Source organism: Balaenoptera physalus (genome assembly GCF_965194825.1).
Source record: "Balaenoptera physalus genome assembly, chromosome: 12".
Classification (NCBI taxonomy): domain Eukaryota; kingdom Metazoa; phylum Chordata; class Mammalia; order Artiodactyla; family Balaenopteridae; genus Balaenoptera; species Balaenoptera physalus.
The window spans coordinates 56,841,159-56,849,779 of NC_138897.1; the positions used below are offsets into that span (position 1 = coordinate 56,841,159).

Consider the following 8,621-nt stretch of genomic DNA (forward strand, 5'->3'; position numbering starts at 1 on the left):
GACCGCCCGCCCCGCCCCCCACCGGCCGAGACCACGGCCTGCTCTCCGCGAGAGGTTCCTCCCCTTTCCGGGAGGGCGGGGTCCCAGTGCGGCCCACCGGGCGGAGGGCGGAGGGCGGAGGCGTGACCCGGAAGCCTGTCGGGTGCCGAGGGAGGGCGTCGGCGCCCTGGATTCCAGCCGCACCTTCGCTGACACGTTCCGGGCCTGGCTCCCACTCCGTTCCGGGAGGCTTGCTCAGTGCCGCGTGCTCGCGTGGGGCAAGGCTGCCCCCGGGTCTAGGGAAAGCTCATTCTTTCTCTTGGGAGGGCTTCTTGAGCCTGCCTCTGAGGGAGCTTAGTAAGGGAGAACAGTACTGTGGTCAGCACCTGGATGCTGTGAGCTTGTAACAGGGAAACCTAGTTTAGCTTGCAGGTCTGAAAGCCTCTTTTGATGGCTTTGATAGTTGAGGGGGAGGGTGGGGGTAGGTGGGGGTAGCTCCTCATTCAAGAGATAGGAGAGATGGGAGGGAAGAAGGGAGGATCACGGATGACGCCCTAGGTGTCCATTCTCGACAACCAGGTGGATTTTGGCACCATTCTCCAAGATACAGAGGCTTGAGAAGTTGGCAGGGAAGTGGGGAAGATCAAGAGTTGGGTTTTCAACATGTGAATCCAAAGAGAAATGACAGCTAGACAGATGGATATATAGGTCTGAAGCTCATCAGAAGAGTGACAAAACTGGAGCTAGCAATTGGGAGTCATTGGAATATTTGAAGCGGTGGAATTGGGTGGGATCACCTGAGACAGGGACATAAAGGAAAACACACACACAACCAGCCTTTAGAGGCCAGGACCAGGAATCAGCAAAGGAGGACAAGCCGAGCCTGCCAAAGAAGTAGACAGAAAACCAGGGAGAGGGTTGTTTCTGGAGCTGAGTGTGGAGACTGTTTCAGGAAGCGGGTGCTGTCCGCTTTGACAAAGGCGCTGGGAAATCGGCCAGAGAGAGCACTGAAAATGTTCCCGAGCAGGACCCTACTGAGCCTTCCTGGGATAGACCCCCTCCCCCATATCCCCTACTGAAGCTCCTCTCTGAAGTACCCAGAAAATAGTATCTCGTGCATATTTCCTGAGTTTTTCAGATGCTGCCCATCAATCTGAACAAAACACCTCTCATCGGGGTCCCCAGAGACCTCCATGTCACTATGTTCGTGAGATTTTTCAGTCATTGTATTTCCCAGAAGCATTCAGTGCCTCTTAATCACTCCCTCACTCTCTTTAAACTTGGTTGATATTTATTTTTGTATTTATTTGATTATAATCTGTTCCTGTTGTACTGTGAGATCCGTGAGAGTAGGGGCTGTGTCATTTGTATCACAGTCTCTCAGCCCTTACATCAGTAGCCTACTTCCTTATCTCTCCCTGGATGTTTCAAAGCACCTGGAAATCAACATCTCTAAAATAAAACTCCTGATCAACCCCCACCAGGGTGTTCTCTAAGGGTCCCCTATCCCAGTAAACGGCACTGTTACCGAATTGGTTGACGACCCACTCCAGGGTCCTAGCCTGGGTGAGACCCCTTGTCTTGACCACAGAGGTTCTTTTTCCAATCAGATTCGTGTAGCCAACAGTGAAACCGATGCTGAGACTGGAGCAGCACAAGCTTTATTCAATGGCCAGAGAATGGAGAAGCAAGAACCTAGTTTGCAAATCAACTTCTCAACCCAATTTGGGCAGAGACACCAAAAAATATAGAAGGGTTGAGGTAAAAGGGAGGGAATTGGAAAGAGTGGGAGGAATATTCCTGAGTTATTCAAGAACAGGGGTCTTATTTGGACCCAGAACTGATGCAAATCTCCTTCTCAGTCCTTATGTGGGCTTTTCCAGTTGTTGTCATGGCAATTGTCAACTGTTTTGCTGCTGGTGGGCGTGGCATTTAGCTAACGTATTATCATGAGCAGGTAATGAGGCTCAAGGTCCACAGGAAGTCAAATCTGCCGCCATCTTGGGCCTAGTTGGTTCTAACCAGTTGTTTTCTCTTTGCAGCTTTCTCCTGAAACTCACATACGAGTAATTGGTTTCTTGTCGAGGGAGGGGCAGGGGTGTGATTCTGGGCTAACAGCCTTGGTAACAGCACCTCCATCCGTCCAGTTGCACAAGCCAAGAAGCTGGACTCCTCCTGGTCACTTCCCCCTCTCTCACCATCTCCATGCCTTAACACCAACAGGCCATCACTTAGGAATGAGAAAAGTTTGGAGATTGAAGGGGCTCCCAAGGGAACCCAGGCTTCTCCACAGAAGAGCATATTTTGAACACAACTCCCACAGGAATGTTGGCCAAACACAAGCAAGGGAGGCAGTAGTGCACTGTGTTGGCAGCGGGTGGGGGGCTGGGGGATGAGGGTTGCTCTGAAAAGACTGTCGTGTCTCTTTGACTCTGGGCATCTTACCCCTTTTCCCTGAGCGGTAGCTGCAGTCGATTATGGCAGATTTTTGCTCCTGACAGACAACGAGGCTTAATTTTTGTGCAGCTTACCTTGAGTCTGCAAGCAGCATTGAGATCTGCCCGGCTGTGGGCAAGAGGCCCAGGAACACAGTGATCTCGACAGTGGCTGTGGCCCGGGAAATGCTGAGCACGTGGGCAGCCACTGCAGGCCACAGAGAATCCAGAGGATCCAGAAATGCCCTGGGCAAACCAAGTCTTTGCCTCTCCATCTCTTTCAGTCGCAAACTTATTTTCTTCTGTAGAGTTCAGCATTCAAGACAATTTGAATATTTGTCGCATACTCATATAGGATTCCCTATTCTTCCCAGATTAAAAAAAGTTATCTTTTCATTGGGAAACAACAAGACTCTTTAAAAATGGACCAGCAGACATTTCTAGAGTTTTGAGGCTCCACATGTTACTGGGACTTAAATCTGTTAAGTACCCAGCATCAGCTTGGAAATCGCCATGAATGACGGGCCAGCATTACAATCGGGAGAGTCTTCTTTGTCTTGCGTCCCCTCACCCCCACACTTGATAATTACTTCTGTTACCAGAAAGTTCTTTCCGTGAATTTCCTTTGTTACTTAGGTAAATGTTTCCTTCCTCATTTCAGTTATTTGCGTAACAGTTTGTTTGCATTGTTTCTTTTAAAGATTAAATTGAAGAAGGGATGCAAAGCTCTACCTCCGTGTTGGTGTCTTTTCATTGCTGCCACACTTTTTCTCTGCTCAATTTGATTTTCAAAGAAAAATAAAACTTTATTATACAAATCAGAATAATTTTAATCTCTAAAATTCACTTTTGGGCTTCCCTGGTGGCGCAGTGGTTAAGAATCCGCCTGCCAGTGCAGGGGACACGGGTTTGAGCCCTGGTCCGGGAAGATCCCACGTGCCGTTGAGCAACTAAGCCTGTGCGCCACAACTACTGAGCCCGTGTGCCACAACTACTGAGCCTGCACTCTAGAGCCCGTGAGCCACAACTACTGAGCCCGCGTGCCACAACTACTGAGCCTGCGCTCTAGAGCCTGCGTGCCATGACTACTGAAGCCTACGTGCTCTAGGGCCTGTGCTCTGTAACAAGAGAAGCCACCGTAATGAGAAGCCCATGCACCGCAACGAAGAGTAGCCCCTGCTCGCCGCAACTAGAGAAAGCCCGCGTGCAGCAACAAAGACCCAACGCAGCAAAAAATAAAATTAAAAAAAAAAAAATCCTGGTTTCCTTTAAAAAAATAAAATTCACTTTTATTGGGAATTAAAAGTTGTATTTTTAAATAATTCATTAAACAATTTCAAAGCATTGTTCTTTTAACTATATTGCGTTGTTTTAGAAGATAATTTGAGCCAAAATTTTCTAAAAACTTGCTTTTACATTGAAACCCATGGAAGGACAGTAGGCCTCTTGCCCACCCTGCTTGCGACTCTCCGGGAGGAAAAGCTCACAGGAGTGTTTGAGCTCAAAGACTTCTCCCAAGACTGTCTAGTTCAATGGCTCCATGAACCAGTTGGTTGTCAGAATCAAGAGTTAAAATAATAAACAAAAACATGCTGTCATACAAAAGGAGTGCATTATGGGGGTTAAAATAATTACAATAGTACAGAAGATATCGAGTGAAAAAAAATCTCGTCTTATTCCTCCTCCCCAGCAATTCTCAAGGCCACAACCCAGAGGAAGCCACTGTTACTAATTTCTCTTTCTAGCTCTGATGATAACATCGTAACTCTCAGATACTTACCTTGTTTTATCAGCTTCATGTAGTATATGTTACTTTCTGCTCTGAAAAAGATGAGGAATTTAGCACATTGGTCTGCCTCTCACCTCCCTTTCCCCCATACTTCTCAATTTTTGTTACTTGCATTATTTTTAGTTCTAGAATTTACTTGTGTAACTTTATATACCAAAACAGGTTACCTAAATAAGAAAGGTGTTTTGCTACTTCAAGTATCTGGAAGAGGAGCAACTCTTCAAGCACTGTGAAAAAACCACAGCAACATGGTATCACAAAAAGAAAATGACAGTTCTCCAGAAACCAAACTTAAAGTCATGGAAGGTTGTGAATTATTATTATTTATATTTAGCAAAAAGATTAGGATCTTTGTTTTCATTATTTTGGGAAAGCAGGAGATCTTGTATCTTGCCTGAAGGCGCTGGAGAACTACCAAGGCAGCTGGAGCCCAAGAAGTCATGATCCCGGGGAGCAGGGAGGCCCAGAGAAAAGAATAAGGCGTTGCTGCCCCTCTGTTCCACAATGAAACTGCTGCTTTGAAAGCGATGGCTGAGAGGCTGAGGCACTGAGCGGAAGGGGAAAGATAAGACGCTGAGAAGCTGAGCAAAATGTATTTTTAGATACCTTCGGGGCTGCAGTGGAGGAGCGGTGCTGGTACCCACCAGGCTTTCAGTGATGCCCTAAAGGGCACGCCTACCCAGGAGGAGTTAGGTAAACTACAAAATCGGCAGAAGGGAAAACAGGGGCGGCCTCCAATCAGTTCAACCCGTAATGGGGTTAGGGTCACCTGCCCAGCCCTGACTGCCCCAGTGAATCAGCTGTAAGTTCATGATTGGTTTTTTTTTTTTCTTCTTTCTTATTTTACCGTGGGCTTGTGTTTTCCAGAGCCACCGAAAGCTCAGTGTAACTCCTGGTGTTTAAGATAAGCAGCTTTACAAGCTTGTGTTCCTCCCATAGTAGCTTAAAAGGTGCTTCTGACAGCTTCTAAAACCTAAACACAAAACACACAGGCTTTTCTGTTTTTCTGAGTTTTGTTTTTGTTTTGTCTTGTTTTTTAATTCTTTTTCAGGCTTTATGACACATCTGGAAGGATATGTATCAATATTTTTATATCAGTTCTCACGGCCTGTGACTTTCATCTTTGACCTTTTCAAATTCCCTTTGGTTTTTACAATGAGTGTAATTTTTATAAAAGGAACTATCTTTAAAAGTTTGTGTGCCTATATTTACTGGCAAATCTTGACTATCACTGTTTCATAATCTGCTTTTCATTTTGTATTTTGTGTGTGAATTCATGTTTCCTTACATATATGTATTTGCATGTATGTGTATACAAGAAGTGTCAGGAATAGTATTGATGGTGGCTGTCTTGTACTGTGGGTAATTTCTGTTTTTTTTCTACCTTTGGCATTATTTGCATTAAAAAAATAAATGTGTATCATCTTCATAAAAAGAAAAATTTCTTTTTAAGTTTAGGGTAATACAAGATATAGAAAAGTCAGTAACAATTAACTAATCTAACCAACCATCTCATGCCCCTCTATCCCACCATGAGGCCATCCAGCCCCTGTTATCTACAACTCAGGTGTTAAGAAGCTCATGTCCTGCCAAAGAACTTGTTCCCTTCTTGAACAGCTAGTAAAGACTTGTTTTAAACTGAACCCGACTGCATGTAATTTGAACAAAAAAGTGACCTGATTTAACTTCTGTTTAAAAAAGATCACTCTGGCTGTTGTGTTGAGACTTGTTCGAAACAGGAAGAGAGACAGGCAAGAACAGAAGCAGGGAGACCAGTTAAAAGACTAACGTGAACTAGGGAGGTAGCAGTGGATGCAGTGAAAAGTGGTCAGATTCTAGATATATTTTAATTAGATGTGGAGCACAAAAGAAAGTTTGAGATGCCCACCAGATGTCCAAGTAAAGATGTTAACATGTTGGGTATAAAAACTGGAAAATGTTGTACAGCATAAGTTCCCTTCCTCCAATCATTATTTAGTTAGGCATTCATTCATTCACTCATTCATTCAAAAATTAATTGAGCACCTATTGTACGCAAGACAATTCAGGGTGCTGGAATTCCAGTGAAAAAACATAAAAATCCCTCCCTTCATAGAGCTTACATTTTAGTGGAGTCTCACCTATATTATGACATATAAGATTCATAAAACAGTATATACTACAGTTATCTTTATTTTTTAAATGCAAACAAGGAGACCTAAAATGTCTAAGTGGGGCACTTCTAGATTAAGAAAAACTAAAGAGATATAACAGTCATATTCAATGAGTGAAACATGATTGAATCCTACATACAAAAAAAACCCCCTATAAAACATTTTTGGGGACAACTGGGGAAATTTGAATGTAAACTGCATATTTATTAGACAATATATATTGGGTTGGCCAAAAAGTTCGTTGGGGTTTTTCTGTAAGATACTACCGAAAAACCCCAATGAACTTTTTGGCCAACCCAACAGAAGTATGTTAATTTGTAGACTATCCTTCTTAAATGATCCATACTTGAAGGACAGTTCTTGGGCATGAAGAAGCATGATGTCCACAATGTCCTTTAAATGATTCAGGAAAATAACAATGAAGAATATAAAGAGATAGGCAAATGTGGTTAAATGTTAACAGGTGAATCTAGGAGACTGGCATACAACTTTTCTGTAAGTTTGAGTTTTTTCAAAATAAAGTTGGAAAACTTAAATTTCAAACAATCACGGATTCACACCCATTTGGACGGCTATTAAAAATATATATGGCGGTCTTCCCTGGTGGCGCAGCGGTTGAGAATCTGCCTGTCAATGCAGGGGACACGGGTTCGAGTCCTGGTCTGGGAAGATCCCACATGCCGCGGAGCAACTGGGCCCGTGAGCCACAGCTACTGAAGCCCGCGTGCCTAGAGCCTGTGCTCCGCAACAAGAGAAGCCACCGCAATGAGAAGCCCGCACACCACCACGAAGAGTAGCCCCTGCTCGCCGCAACTAGAGAAAAGCCCACGCACAGCAACAAAGACCCAACGCAGCCAAAAAGAAATAAATTAAATAAATAAATTAAAAAATAAATGTGAATGCAGTTAATGCCACTGAACTGTATGGCTTTTTTTTTTGGCTGCATCGGGTCTTAGTTGAGGCAGGCAGGATCTTTCACTGTGGTGCTCGGGCTTCTCTCTGGTTGCGTTGCACAGGCTTCTCTCTAGTTGTGGCCTGCAGGGTTTTCTCTCTCTAGTTGTGGCGCGCAGGGGCTCCAGAGTGCATGGGCTCTGTAGTTTGCAGCACGCAGGCTCTCTCTTTAAGTTGCACGAGCTCAGTAGTTGTGGCGTGCGGGCTTAGCTGCCCCACAGCATGTGGGATCTTAGTTCCCCGACCAGGGATCAAACCCGCGTCCCCTGCATTGGAAGGTGGATTCTTTACCTCTGGACCACCAGGGAAGTCCCTGAACTGTATGTTTTAAAATGGTTAAAATGGTAAATTTTATGATATGTATATTTAATCACAATTTTGAAAATCAAATTAAAAAAAAAAAGAGGAAGGAAAAACATGATTTAATTGCTCAAACCACAGAGCTGTTAATACCAGAAGTGGGTCTCAAACACAGGTCTCTTTGATTACCAAACTCCTGCTGTTAACTCCCATTCTACACTGCCTTTATAACAAATCAATGCTCCTTTCCTTTTAGAAGACAGACATTAGGTCCTAAATCTTTTCCAGGCTAACCACCTTCAAATTCTTTGGCTTATGCACATACAACATGATATGATTTCCAGCCCAATTCTAGCTGCTTTCCTTTAAGTACATTCTCATGCTTGTATCCGTTAGAGCAGCAGTTCTCAAACTTTTGGCCTCAGGACACCTTTTTACTTTCAAAAATTACTGAAGATCTCAATGAGCCTTTGTTTATGTGAGTAAAATCTACTGATATTCAAAATTAAAACTGAGAAATTAAAAAAACTCTTAAAAATAACAAAACATGGGCTTCCCTGGTAGCGCAGTGTTTGAGAATCTGCCTGCCAATGCAGGGGACACGGGTTCGAGCCCTGGTCTGGGAAGATCCCACATGCCGCGGAGCAACTAGGCTCGTGAGCCACAACTACTGAGCCTGCGTGTCTGGAGCCCGTGCTCCGCAACAAGAGAGGCTGTGACAGTGAGAGGCCCACGCACTGCGATGAAGAGTGGCCCCCGCTTGCCGCAACTAGAGAAAGCCCTCGCAGAGAAACGAAGACCCAACACACCCAAAAATAAATTAAAAAAAAAAAAAGAACACATGTCAATATAAAGAATATTTGCAAGTAAAAAATAACTGTATTTTCCAAAGCTTCAGTAAGAAAAATGGCATTTTTATATTTTTCCAAATCTCTTTAATGTCTGACTTAATAGAAGACAGCTGAATTCTTACATCTACTTCTGTATTCAATCTGTTGAGGTATTTTGTTTTAG

At 44.0% G+C, this 8,621-nt stretch overlaps 1 long non-coding RNA gene across 1 annotated transcript; it reads left to right on the top strand.

The window, feature by feature from the left end:
* Positions 1 to 138: 138 nt before the first annotated feature.
* On the top strand, positions 139 to 3,145 carry LOC309640292. The gene is made up of 2 exons (XR_014252169.1): positions 139 to 1,205; positions 2,022 to 3,145. It is a non-coding gene; the product is annotated as an uncharacterized lncRNA (long non-coding RNA).
* The last annotated feature ends 5,476 nt before the right edge of the window (positions 3,146 to 8,621 follow it).